Source organism: Lithobates pipiens, unplaced genomic scaffold, assembly GCF_037356315.1.
Source record: "Lithobates pipiens isolate NorthernLeopardFrog02 unplaced genomic scaffold, aLitPip1_a1.2 Scaffold_18, whole genome shotgun sequence".
NCBI classification, from domain to species: domain Eukaryota; kingdom Metazoa; phylum Chordata; class Amphibia; order Anura; family Ranidae; genus Lithobates; species Lithobates pipiens.
The window spans coordinates 465265897-465279010 of record NW_027507758.1 but is presented as its reverse complement, the minus strand read 5'-3'; positions in this window follow the sequence as shown (position 1 = coordinate 465279010).

The following is a 13114-nucleotide window of genomic DNA, read 5'->3' as shown; positions in this document are numbered from 1 at the left end:
GGCGTTAAGCCTAGAGGTAATCTGTTTTCTCTGAATGTTTGCTGGAGGACACAGCAGACCTCCTGGGTATAAGCTCTGTCTCAGCGCTTGTTCACGCTAAAATGCAGTATGCTGCGATGCATGCATTTTGCATTCATAGAGACATATTACATTAGGCTGGTAATGAATGAGAACGTAGGTGCATTGCAGCTTACTGTAGATACCTAAGATGCAATTAACTTTGCAATACAACACATATCTACAATGCATTGCGGTAACACATTATTATTCTACAGAATTTACTGTATATAACATCAACAGTTTACGCAATGCTTTACAAAATGAAGGCAGACATTACAGTTACATTACAATTCAATACAAGAGGAATCAGAGGCCCTGCCTGTTTAAGCTTACAATCTAATTATAATATGGGTCATAACACATTTTAGCGTGGATGATCCTCTCTAACCTATGCACAGAAAAAGAGCTCAATTTAGCTTTGTCTAATTAAGTGTTCACACTCATTGCAGTGAGACAGCCCATTCTGTTTGAAAATGCCCTTAGCTTCTACTAGCACTTTTGCTTGCACCATAACTAGCATTTTTTTGTATAGATAAAATAAGCATGTACTAGTTTTGCCAATGCAGTGCACAGAAACACTCCCGTTCCTATGTGTGTTGCGGCAATCAAAAGTGCTTTGGGTCATACTGTATAAGTATGTCTGGGTACTATTTAGGATGAATATAAGGCAAGACTGCAGGAATGTAAAGCCTTCATTTTTCTTTTTTAAATCAGTACTTGCATGTAATGAGAAGTGTCCCTTGTGCTGGTGGCTGCTGTCCTAGTTGAAATCTCCGCCTCCGCCTACCTCCTTTTCCCACAGCAGTTATCTTCTGATGCTAAGGGGGTTCATATAGCTGTTGGACTTGTCATAGGCACTTCTCAGAAGTGTTAATTATGCCCACCCTTTCTGCCTCTCTCCTCTACTCACAAAAGCTGTACTATAGCTTCCACCAATGAAAGGCGCTTTATGAATGGAGGATAGGTGGATGAATGAAAGGTCTGACTCCTCAATTCATTGAACACTCTGGACGTCATCCAAAACTGCACGGCCTCCAGGTTCACCCACTCCCCTGTCACAGATGCTATAAATGCTTACATCACCCCCTGGATCCCATAATCTCTAGTGTTTGTATGTCATTTCTCTTCTGCAGCTTCCTTCATGACTTCGAGTGAGAACATCAGGTGTCCATATCCCATGAGCTCCCACACAGAGCTTAGTATTTAGAGTTATATGCTTTGTTTGCAGTATCCGGCTTTATGTAAAGTAGTGAAAGATTCTGACTTTTCTAAGCTTGTACTGTCAACCATGCTCCAAACATGCAAGCCTGAATCCCATCGATATGGTGCGCCATCTTTAAACCATTGTGCGTTCTAGGATTGTGCTGTCAACCTTGCAGGTCTGAATCCCACTGTATCAGTGGATATGGTGAGCCATCTTTAAAGAGTGCATATCCCCTGTGTCTTACCTCTGAACCTTTTCTTTTGATTGTATGTTTAGTTTCCTGCTATCATTTCTTGATGGTGAAATGGATATTTTGATGATAGGCAACTCCTATCCTCATATTGATTAGTGGTTCCAAATTAATAACTACTGCAGTAGGGAACAGACACAAAAGATACGCTCAGCATCTTTCCAAATAACCGTTCTCCTTTATTATGACGCATGTGAAGGTTTTTATACACATGTATACGTAGGTATCACATTAATATTACAATTGTACGTTTATGGTAACAAGGGGCGTTACATAGGCAGGGTAATTCTAATCAGGACTTGGAAGAATGCAAAACATGTACTGAAAACATTATTAGTGCCGTGTGCACAGTGAGGGCATCGTACAATACATATAAAATAGAATACAATTATATACAGAACCTACAAATTTCCATTACAATGGCTAGCTGGCTAGTTTGAGATGTCAGTCCTGCTCTATTTGTCTTTTCAAAATTTTGAAAAGACAACGTAGCCAATAGGATCGCTTCTCCTCTCAGCCAGGGGTTGACAAATTTGCTTGGAATCTAGGAGCCAGCTTAAAAAGTTAGGAGCCAGGTCGGTGACGGCGATCCGGACCTGTCCCTGGCCTGACATGGAGACAAGTGAGGGGAAGATAGCAGCGCCGTCGCCGCCCCCAATCCCCCCCCCCCCCCCCCGTCTCCAAGTCATTGCCCATAGCTCTTAGAGGGACATTTTATTTATTTTTTTTCAATTGCATTTTAGTGTAAATATGAGATCCGAGGTCTCTCTGACCCCAGATCTCATATTTAAGAGGACCTGTCATGCTTTTTCTATTACAAGGGATTTTTACATTCCTTGTAATAAGAATAAAAGTGACACAACATTTTTTTTAAAAGAACAGTGGAAAAAAAAAAAAGTTAAAATAAGCAGAAAAAATAATTTTTAAACGCGCCCTGTCCTGCCCGCATATAAAATCGGTGTTCGAAACCACACATAGGAGGTAGCGCCGTGATCGGTAGAGCGAGAGCAATAATTCTAGCCCCAGACCTCCTCTGTAACTCAAAACGTGCAACCTGTAGAATTTTTTTAAACGTCGCCTATGGAGATTTTAAAGGGTAAAAGTTTGTCGCCATTCCATGAGCGGGTGCAATTTTGAAGCGTGACATGTTGGGTATCAATTTACTTGGCGTAACATTATCTTTCACAATATAAAAAAAAATTGGGCTAACTTTACTGTTGTCTTATTTTTTTATTAACTAAATTATTTTTCCCAACAAAAGTGCGCTTTTAAGTCCGCTGCACAAATACGGTGTGACAGACAGTATTGCAACAACCACCATTTTATTCTCTAGGGTGTTAGAATAAAAAATATATATAATGTTTAGGGGGTTCTAAATAAAGGGAAGAAGATGCAGGTAATATAAAACAGGCAGAGGAAACTTTGCAGAGGAAATTAGCATTGCTGGTTTGTCATACCAACAACGACCACAAGAGGGCGCCAGATTCCATAAGGAATCATAGGACCGCAGAAGGCCTCAAAGCCGCGGCCTAAATTTTCGGCCGCCGGCGGAACGGCCCGACGCGATCACGCTGGGGGGGTCCACAGAGACAGGATACCCCCAGCTGTGCTGCCCCAGGCGCGAGGTCGCTATTTCTAGTCGCCAATGTGACCTGGCGACCGGGTTTTGTCGAGCCCTGCTCTCAGCCATTGGGGTGACGAGTCTCAGGACCTGCTTCCTGGCTGGGAGGAGAATCAGGAAGACAATAGGAAATATTAATTTGCTATTGTCACACATATTGTCATGGGGGGCGCAGTGCTCTTCACCCCGAGCCCACCCTTTTTTTGAAGCCTATTAGAGCCTCTGTATCTAATCATGTGCTCAAAAAAAAAAAAGCCCATTGGACTTTGCCACATGCATGGATTAGAGAGTTGGTGCCCCTGCGCCCTGCATTACGGGCCGCCACTGGTTAGGATTGCTGAACGCAGCTTGCATTGTCCTGTGGTGTTGCTCCCTTGCTGTGTAAACCAATGATATTTGGCTCTGTTTGTTCTTCCTTGCCTATGTTGTAGACAAAGACAACGCGGTTAATTTACTCAAACTAGAGAGTACATAATCTGGTGCAGCTCTGCATAGAAACCAATCGGCTTCCATTTTTTTTTTTTTTTTCTCAAAGCTTAATTAAACATCTAAAGTTATAAGCTGCTTGTCTACCATGCACAGCTGGACCAGATTTTCCACTTCCCACTTTTATTAAATCAACCCCAAAATGTCTTTTAGTGATTCCACTGCCGATACCACCTATAAAAGGGCCTATCTGACATACCAGGACTTTTAAGGTGCCAACCATTAGTTCTGACAAGTACAATTTTAAAATAAATATTGCTTTAAATAATCAAAATTGATAACACAAAATTCCTTTCCCACAATAGAACCTTTTCTATACAACATATATGATTCAACAGACATCGTGCCAAATAACTTTCTCTGAAGTACTAATCCCCTTATTAGGTGTTACAGCATATTATTAGGCCCAAATTGGGCTTTTATATTGATCCAGTCATCAGTTTGCTTGCTGAAGAGGGGAGTAGTTTTTCCTCAACGCATTTCACAGTATAGCTTCCTCAACAGGATAGCGAAAGGCTAATATTGCAGCAATGACTTTTGAAATACTACAGTGGGAAATAAACAACCCAGTCAATTCCTCTGGTGAAGACAAGTGCGAGCCTATGATGCAGGAGCCTATGTACATTAAGCATGCACATTCATAATGGATGCCAATCTGCAAAGTTTTTTTTGTCTTTCCTCAAACTAGATAACCACTCTTGCATTGGGATCTTATGTTTCTATGGGCCCTGTGATCCCAACAAAATGAAAATAAGTTGTCTTTGGACAATGACTAAGCAGCAAATTCCCACGATAGTCCAAAATTCTCATAATGATTATATCCATGATGTCAGACTCTAGATGGATGCTCACAACTGGCATGGACCTTCGGGCCTCCAGGAGGTAGACATGCTGCATTCCCTCATTGCCCATTTACCTGCCCCCAACATCCATAACTGTTGTAGTACTAGCCTTTGTCTATCCTCCTGAGGACGCTAGACTGTGAAATGATTATAGTACATAATCAAAGTACTATAGAAATATTATTGGGTCGTGGTGCCACAACCCATCTGTCGGCCATAAATATTATTGTTGAATTTATCATAAGAGTGACTGGTAATACAGACCCCATATATGGGGGGGGGGGGGGGGGTTATCTTTTAAAAATAAGTTCAATTAATTAAAAATGTGATTGGTTATGTGATCAAACACTGACAAAAAAAGGTACCAGGCTGGTCCTCTCCATTGCCCTGCTGAAAATTAGATGCAGCCTGCTGGGACGCTCCCATGGATACAGCTCTGGACTCCACAGTGACCACAGACACCTTTACCTCACATACTCGTTTCTCACAGATGTTATGTGAGTAACCAATTGGCTTTTGTATTGAATAAATTGTTCCCTACTTACTGCACTCAGTCTGGCGCACCTTGTCCCCTTTTACCCTGTTTTCCAGAGTTTGCATCACTCTCAAGGGAGCTTCTGCTGGTGCTGCTTTTTCCTCCTCATCCATCTAAATCCGGGACTTGTTTTAATTCATATTCAGTATTGATTACTCAATTTTTGTACTTATTTGTTACATCCTTTTATTGATATTAATACTTCTGATATTAGCACTGTGTGTGCCCCAATCTTTTCTCCATCTTTCCTTTTTTCATTTCTGATGATTGGTGGAAGACCAATAGTGGGGAGCTGGGTGCTCTCCTGGCCTTTTTTTCTTGCAGTAATTCGATCATCACTACTAGGTTCTTCCTCCTTCCTTGGAGCTTGGAAAAACAGAGAACAAATAGCAGTCACGTGACTGCTAATAATGCTAAAAAAATAAAAAATTCTGGCATTTGTGGGATTAATTTTATATTACACCAATTAAAGGAAGGTGTGTAAAAGGTGGTTAGTAAGTGTCAGCTTCTGGGTTTACAGCTGCGTTATTAATTGGAGCTTAATTAGCAGGTTTTTTCATTTCAAATTTCATAGCCTAGAGTAACTCTTGAAATAACTTGTTAATTTCAGGAAAACCTGGAAAAAAAGATCAGTAAGTTGTAGTTATAGTAAACCATTAATAACTGTCAATGCTCTTTTTGAGTACAGACATCATTTCTGTATACCTCTTTATTTTGGCAAATTTATTATTATTTCCTTTTTTTTTTTTTTTTTTTTTTTTTTATTCCTCCTCCTCTAAAAAGTATGTAAACTAATGCAAATCTCCACTTTAGCTAGCATAGACTGTTTGTTTTTTTTTCTTTTTTTAAATTTTCTACTATATATTTTTTTTATTGTTTACACCTGTAAGGCAGTGGGTGACGGGTAATGGGAAGTTGGCTGGAATAATTCAAAAGGGTAAAGCTAACCATCTACTGTCCTCCCCTCTATGCAATACGTCAATAGCCTTTCGCTATCCTGCATCAAAACAAAATGCAGTCCTACCAAGCACTGCCATACAAGGTTTAAATCCTCTAATGAGATTGCTAATGTGGCTGCTCGGTCACTGGTCAGCCCTACAACTGCTAGCACCATGAAAGAAGTTCAAAAGTTCTTGCTGAACCCTTAGCAACCCCTTGAAGAAGACTGTTATATAGAATGGTTAGTTCTAGATTCATATTTATTTTTTAGTTGGGGATCCTGCTCCGTCTTCTCGCTCCCTCTTCTTATCTTTTTCACTTCTTCTCCGCTCTGTAAATGCCATCTCGCCACCCTAGAAGCATTTATTGTATATGATCGGAATAATGAGAAAAATGGAACGACAGTATCAGAGGTTGCTTCTATGCTCAAAGCTGATTTTTTTGATGTCAGCGTCAGGGACATAGACTTAAAAATAGCAACATCTTTTAAGTGGAGACAGAGAATACATTAATCACAAAAGCGCTGCTAGATTTGTCAAATCTGGTGCATTGTGATAAGCTTCCATGGTACACATACCCTGAAAAAAAAACATTTTATTTTTTTATATTACTGCTACCTTTAAGAGGTTTCTTTTGAAGCTTTTAAATGCTTTGCTCCTTTAACAATTTAATGGCATGTGCACTTCAGCAATGGCAGAGGAAATGATTTGTTTGAGTCCTATTATCATTAGAGTTAGCTGGAAAATGAAAACTGATATTGAATTGGTTTCTGTGGACAATACCTATACTTTTTCAAGCAGCATTTTAATTGTAATGCCCTGCTGGCCATTAAACATACAATTTATAGCAGTGTTTCTCAACCAGGGTTCTGTGGAATCCTAGTGAGCAATGTTGGACTGATCTCGACCTAAACTGACCACATGCAAGGGGACCATTGTTTACTAACCACCAATACAAGGGGACACATCTACTCTGGTCACTAATATTAGAGGACTCCACATTTTTACTTCTGTCTTTCTTTTCTGTAGTTATTTATTTCAAGAATATTACTAAAAATAGTTTTCAAGTGGGTTGATAAGAATAAAAACTTCACCGGGTTGTGAAATATGCTACATACCGTATGCCACACTACCTATTTTTATTTAGAACTTTCTTTACCTTTTTAATCACACTAATGTATCATGAGCTGTAAGTATAATTTTTTTTTAGCGGGGTTCCTCAAGACCTGAATAGTATTTTAAGGGTCCCTCAGTGGTAAAAAGGTCGGGAAGGGAAGATTTAAAACTTCTGGAAACTCTACCAAGAAACTGCTCTTATTTGCTCCTCCCATTACAATGAAGGTAAAGGGAAGTATTCTGCAGTCCTAATACACTTTCTGTCCTAGGGTGAAAATGCTGCTCCATCATGGGTACAATACAGGGCATAAGGCCGCGTACACACGGGCGGATTGTCTGCCCAACTTAGTCCGCTGAACAGTGTTTCAGCGGACAATCCGCTCGTGTGTGGGCTTCAGCGGACTTTTTCAGCGGACAATCTGACGAACAAAGTCTTACGGAATTTCCGTAAGACAGTCCGTTCAAACTTGGTTTTGTCCGTCCAAACTTGGTTTCAGCGGACAGTCCGCTCATGAGTAGGCAAGTTGGACGGACTAAGTATGGCGCATGCTCAGAAAGGGTTTACACGGCCGAAGGTTGCATTGCAGTGTATAGGACGTCGTTTTTCTAGTCCCGTCGTACGTGCTGTACACGTCATCACGCTCGCTTTCAGCGGACTGTCTGCTCATCGTGTGTGGTCAAGTCCGTTCATGCAAATTTTGAACGGACTGTCTGTCGGATTGTCTGACGAACTTAGTTGGGCAGACAATCCGCCCGTGTGTACGCGGCCTTAGTGTTGTTACCCTAGGCCTAGAACATGGAGTCTTTCACTGGAAGGATCTCCAAGTGAAATGGGAAAAAAAATGGTTAAAAAAACAAAAGTAATGCAGCCTAACATCTTTGGACTGCAAAGTTGCAATATATAACAATTTTCTTGAGTTTAGATAATTTTTAAAATCAAGGCATAGCCACGTTATGTACAGTAGGTGAATTTTACCCAGAAAAAAATATTTAGTCTGTTTGGCAAAGGTCACACAGTCAATCCAAACCATGCGGGATCTCCGCATCCAATTGGCAATAGCAACAGATTGTGACCGGCTCTCTATGGAGCCGATTCACATATCTCTGATGCGGCTCCAATGCGAATTTGCACAGGAGTCCTGTGTGTCTTTTGGTCCATTTCAGGTCTGAATTCAGCCAAAAATTCTAGCTGAAATCGGACCTGAAATGGTGAACCAGGATGCACAGGACCCCTGCTTAGAGCCGCATCGGCATTAGGTGTGAACCGAGTCTCAAGTGGAACAGCCTCTTGGGTTTTGTAATGTGATTTTCGGTGCCACTACAACCCATCTGCCTGGTACTGCACCACCTCAATCTGTTGGTGGCCTGTGTGGCTTGCATCAGGCTAGTATAGTGAGTAACCTACAGGTGTACACTGTACCACCAACAATATGATTCTTTAACATGTTTCAAATGTTTTCCTTCTGTCCACACATTGCAATGTCTGCATTTCTATGGGCTAATATGGTAATGAAAGTGTAACTATTCCTACTACCCCTCCCCTGGCAGAAGCGGAACCAAACCAATCAGCGGCAAGAGGACTTGCTATGCAGCCACACAGGGCACACTGGGAACTGTAGTTTTTAAAGGAGTACTGCTCGATATAAGCGAATGAAGGCTATTGGGTTGTGGACTTCATGACCCAGAAATCATTGCTGACAAAAGGAGGAGAGACAGGACTTTTCCTGGGCAATTTTGAACAAATCAGGGTCTTTTGCACAAGGAAGCTAAGCTGTACATACGGTTACCAGAGCTTCTGCAGTGCTTCTGCAGGGGACTAGAGGTCGACCGATATGGGTTTTTCTCTGGCCGATGCCGATATTTAGAAATCGCGGCGGCCGACGGGCGATATATGATGCCGTGTTTTTTTTTTTTTTCCATTATTATTTTTTTTCCCCTTCATCTTATAAAATCTAACAGACACCTTTCACACTGGGGCGTTTTTCAGGCGCTTTTGGGCTAAAAATAGCACCTGTAAAGTGCCTGCAAAATGGCTTCCCTGCAATCTGTGTGAAAGCCTGAGTGCTTTCACACTGAGGAGATGCACTGGCAGTACTTAAAAAAAAAAAAAGTCCTGCAAGCAGCATCTTTGGAGTGGTGTATACTGCTCCTCCACCACTCCTGCCCATTGAAATGAATGGGCACCACTGCCGAAGCGCCTGCGATGCGATTTGGCAGCGACGATTCATGGGCACATTTAACCCCTTCTGCGGCCGCTAGCTGGATTATAAGTGTCCTGCTAGCAGCCGAATAGTGTGAAAGCAGCCTTAAGTAATAAGTGATACAGAAAATTTCTTACATTTAAACATTTATTAAACAAAACAAACCTCCAATCAGTTCACTTGTATGGATAATTTAGATAAAAAAATAATTAATGTGCTTACACCTGATTTAAAATAAATTGACTGTACTATGAGATTTTTCTCTGGCATTTGCCCATTAGAGAGACACGTTTCTTAAGTCTTTGGTGGCACTGGAAGCTGGTGAATCTTCCCCTTCTATGTCTTGGTGGATTCCAGTGGCGGCCCATCCATAAATGGTGCACGGGCACTGCCCCCCTATCCATGCGTTCCGGCCCACTGATCTACAGATTCCAATGGGGGGAATGTTTTTTTGAAACGCGTGATTAGAGCCAGAGGCTCTAATAGGCTTCAAAAAAAGGGCTCACCAATCTGATGATTAAGTACATTAAATATTTAATACATTAAATTAATTACAATTAAATGTCAATATAATTATTAGCCTTCTAGAAATTATTTATCCAAATACTTTCTTAAATCACTCTCTTATACATAACCAAAGAAAAAGCCCAATATAAATACACTAAACGCCAAAACAAAACAAAAACACACACAATACCTTGCCTTCTAAATCCCATATATATTTCATACAGCCATAAGCAATATAATAACAGTCAGAGCTAAACCTGGGGTAACAAGCCACCTATTCCAAATTTTTCACATTTTTTCAGGCAATTTCTGTGTTGGTAGATTAGCTTTTCTTTAGATATATAAGCAGTCCCCGAGTTATGAACACTTGAGTTACGAATGACTCCTACTTACGAACGGCCTCAAACGCCGGCCACTTGTGCTCCAAGCTGGTCCTGGATGCTTCCGAGCACCTCCGGACACATCCCACACTGCAGTACTACATGTACTGCATGGCCAGAAGAGCCCCAGATAACATAACAAGTGTCCTACATCCATGCACTGGCGGAAGTTACACTTACAAATGCAGTGTTCCGACTTACGAACAAATTCCACTTACGAACAAACCTACAGTCCTTATTGTGTTCGTAACTCGGGAACTGCCTGTAGTATGATTTATTTGTGTTTTCAGTTCCTCCAGGGTGGGGGAATAGGGGGATAACCGCTTTTGGGCAATTCACTTTCAAAAAAACACTTGAGTGCTAGGGACATATGTATTTTCTGGTAAAGTAGCCTCGTCCACGTGTTCAGTAAACATATCCATGGATCTATATCTAAGAAGTTTTGGGCATCTCCACATATTGTGGTTTAAAGTGGCAGGGCCACGGTTACATTTAGGACAAAAGGGATTCTCTCTACATTGCGAAGCGAACAGTTTTTCTGGAGTGTGGCATGTCCGATGCAGAAAAAATAGCTGTGTGAGTTTGTGGGTGAGAGATAAGTTAGCCTGTGAGAGTGCAGACAACACCATCTCCCACTGGTGATCTGTTACAGGGCCCAGATCTTTGGACTATTGTTCTTTAGGTGGAATAACCACCAATACTTGAAACTTAGCATGAAGGGTGGAATAAAATTGGTAAAAAATACCTTTTTTAGTATCATCACTCTGAAGTATAGAGACAATAGCAGACCTGCTATATTGTGTGCATGCAGCTGATAACAGCTAAAAATAAACTCTGCGCCACTTACTAAAATACCTTGTGATACTGATTGTGAATACTCTAATTAACAAAATAATATTGTGGGCGCTTTTAAAAAAAGAGGAAAAACCACATATATTAGACATTACATTAAATGAGTGAAAAATACTACAATAACACCCATACTTCAGGAAGCGTGAAAATAAAACGTACGTCGAGGCGGTACCTGGTCACGTGCGTATACGCAAAATTCTGGTCCTCTTGGTTGCCGGTCGCATTCGGTGGAATGCACGCCGTACACAACAAGGAACCACGAGCACACCACGAAACTATTTGATAAGCGAGGTCGGGCACTGAGTAATGTAAGCAGCCATTTGGCTTTATTTTTTTTTAAATTTTCGTTTTAAATAAACAGTATTATGCTATGGATATTGTTTGCTCTTTCTTCATGTCCCGTCTGAGCCTATGAGGAGGAAGGTGTTTTCCATAGAGTCTGTATCATATTCCATGTGAGCAGGCATTTACCTGCACAAGCTCAGCTGACTATCTTTTTAATTAAAGTAGTCATTACAATCTGGTAAGAAGACTACTGTATCTTCACGATTGGGTGTCTTCGTGCTCAAATTTGTGGTCAAGGGATTTTTCACTAATTTCAGTAAATCTCATTGTATTCTGGCAAATGGATTTAGATGAAGTCTATCACAATTGTATCTGTGGAGTTTAATCACTGCATGGACTTTGGCTATATGTTTTTCTCCAGTATCTAATTGGGACTATTTAATTAATTATTTTTGCCATTTTTTTTTTTGTTTATTATTGTATATTTAGTGGGTTGGTACACCACCCCAATCACGTATGGGTGTTATTGTAGTATATTTCACTCATTTAATGTAATGTCTAAGATATGAGGTTTTTCCTCGTTTTTTAAAAGCGCCCCTATTGTCACTAAATCCTAGACCTGCTATATTGCAATGTATGTGCATGAGTTTGAGACTGGAATATTATTTTTGATTCAAAGTCATTTATTGGGGTTTTGGATGTGTATCATACACTTACATTTATCACATATATTTATTTTTTGTTATTTCTGGATGTTTTATCACATACAGTACTTACCTTTCAGCAGAGTAGCACCCACTTTTTTTGTTTCACTGTATCACAATTTTAGGTGTTGTTTACATTTAAAGAGGCTGCTTCACTCTATCACATTTTCTGTATATGGAAGAGTTTAGGGTTGGCGCTCCTTTATTATTTTTTGTTTATGTAGCAAAAAATACCATAACAAGATAGTTTTCTCTTCCATATTCTTTCCAAAACAAAAAAATTGTTTGGAAATAGGAGTTCATGCACACAGGCAATGTAAATTACGGGCACATTTCCATATATGGCATACACAGCTGTTGCATACAGCCACACATAGTAATGAATGTCTATATGCGACATGTGCAGGGTGCAGACTGAAGGTGGCACTGTGTGGCCAGGCAGGTCACTTTTTGAAGTTTGTCCTACCTGTCCTGGGAACGCCCGAACCGTGAGGTCCTGTCACGGACAGACCTTAGGTGGCATTGTTTCATCCCCAGTTATCCTGAAGGATAAGCCCCTGGTTTCGTTCATCCTTTCTTGGGCTGAGTCATCCGTGAGATAATCCAATTCCAAGTTATTTCCTCACCTAAGTTTCCGCTAGTTATTGGTTATCCTTGTTTGCAGAGGCACAACCCAACACTGCAGAAGTGCGAGTTCCATCATAAACAGGTTAAATTGCTGGGCTATATCATTTCCATTGCTGGTTTTTCGATGGACCCAGAGAGACTTTTAGCTGTCCTACAGTGGCTCCAACCCGTGGGTTTACGTCCTCTGCAGCTGGGCTTTGCCAACTATTATCAGAAGTTTATTCGTAACTTCTCGTCTCTGGTCAAGCCCCTGACTGATATGACCAGAAAGGATGGTAACCCACAGAGTTGGTCTTCAGAGTCCGTTAAGGCCTCTGAGAGTCTCAAGGCTGCCTTTGTTTCTGTTCCTGTGTTGGCAGATCCTGATCCTACGTTCCCTTTTATCCTTGAGGTTGATGCTTCTGAGACTGGTGTTGGCAGCCTTCTGTCTCAACGTCCTACCTACTGAAAGCGCTATGCATCCTTGTGGCTACTTTTCCAAGAAATTGCCACCAGTGCAATTACGA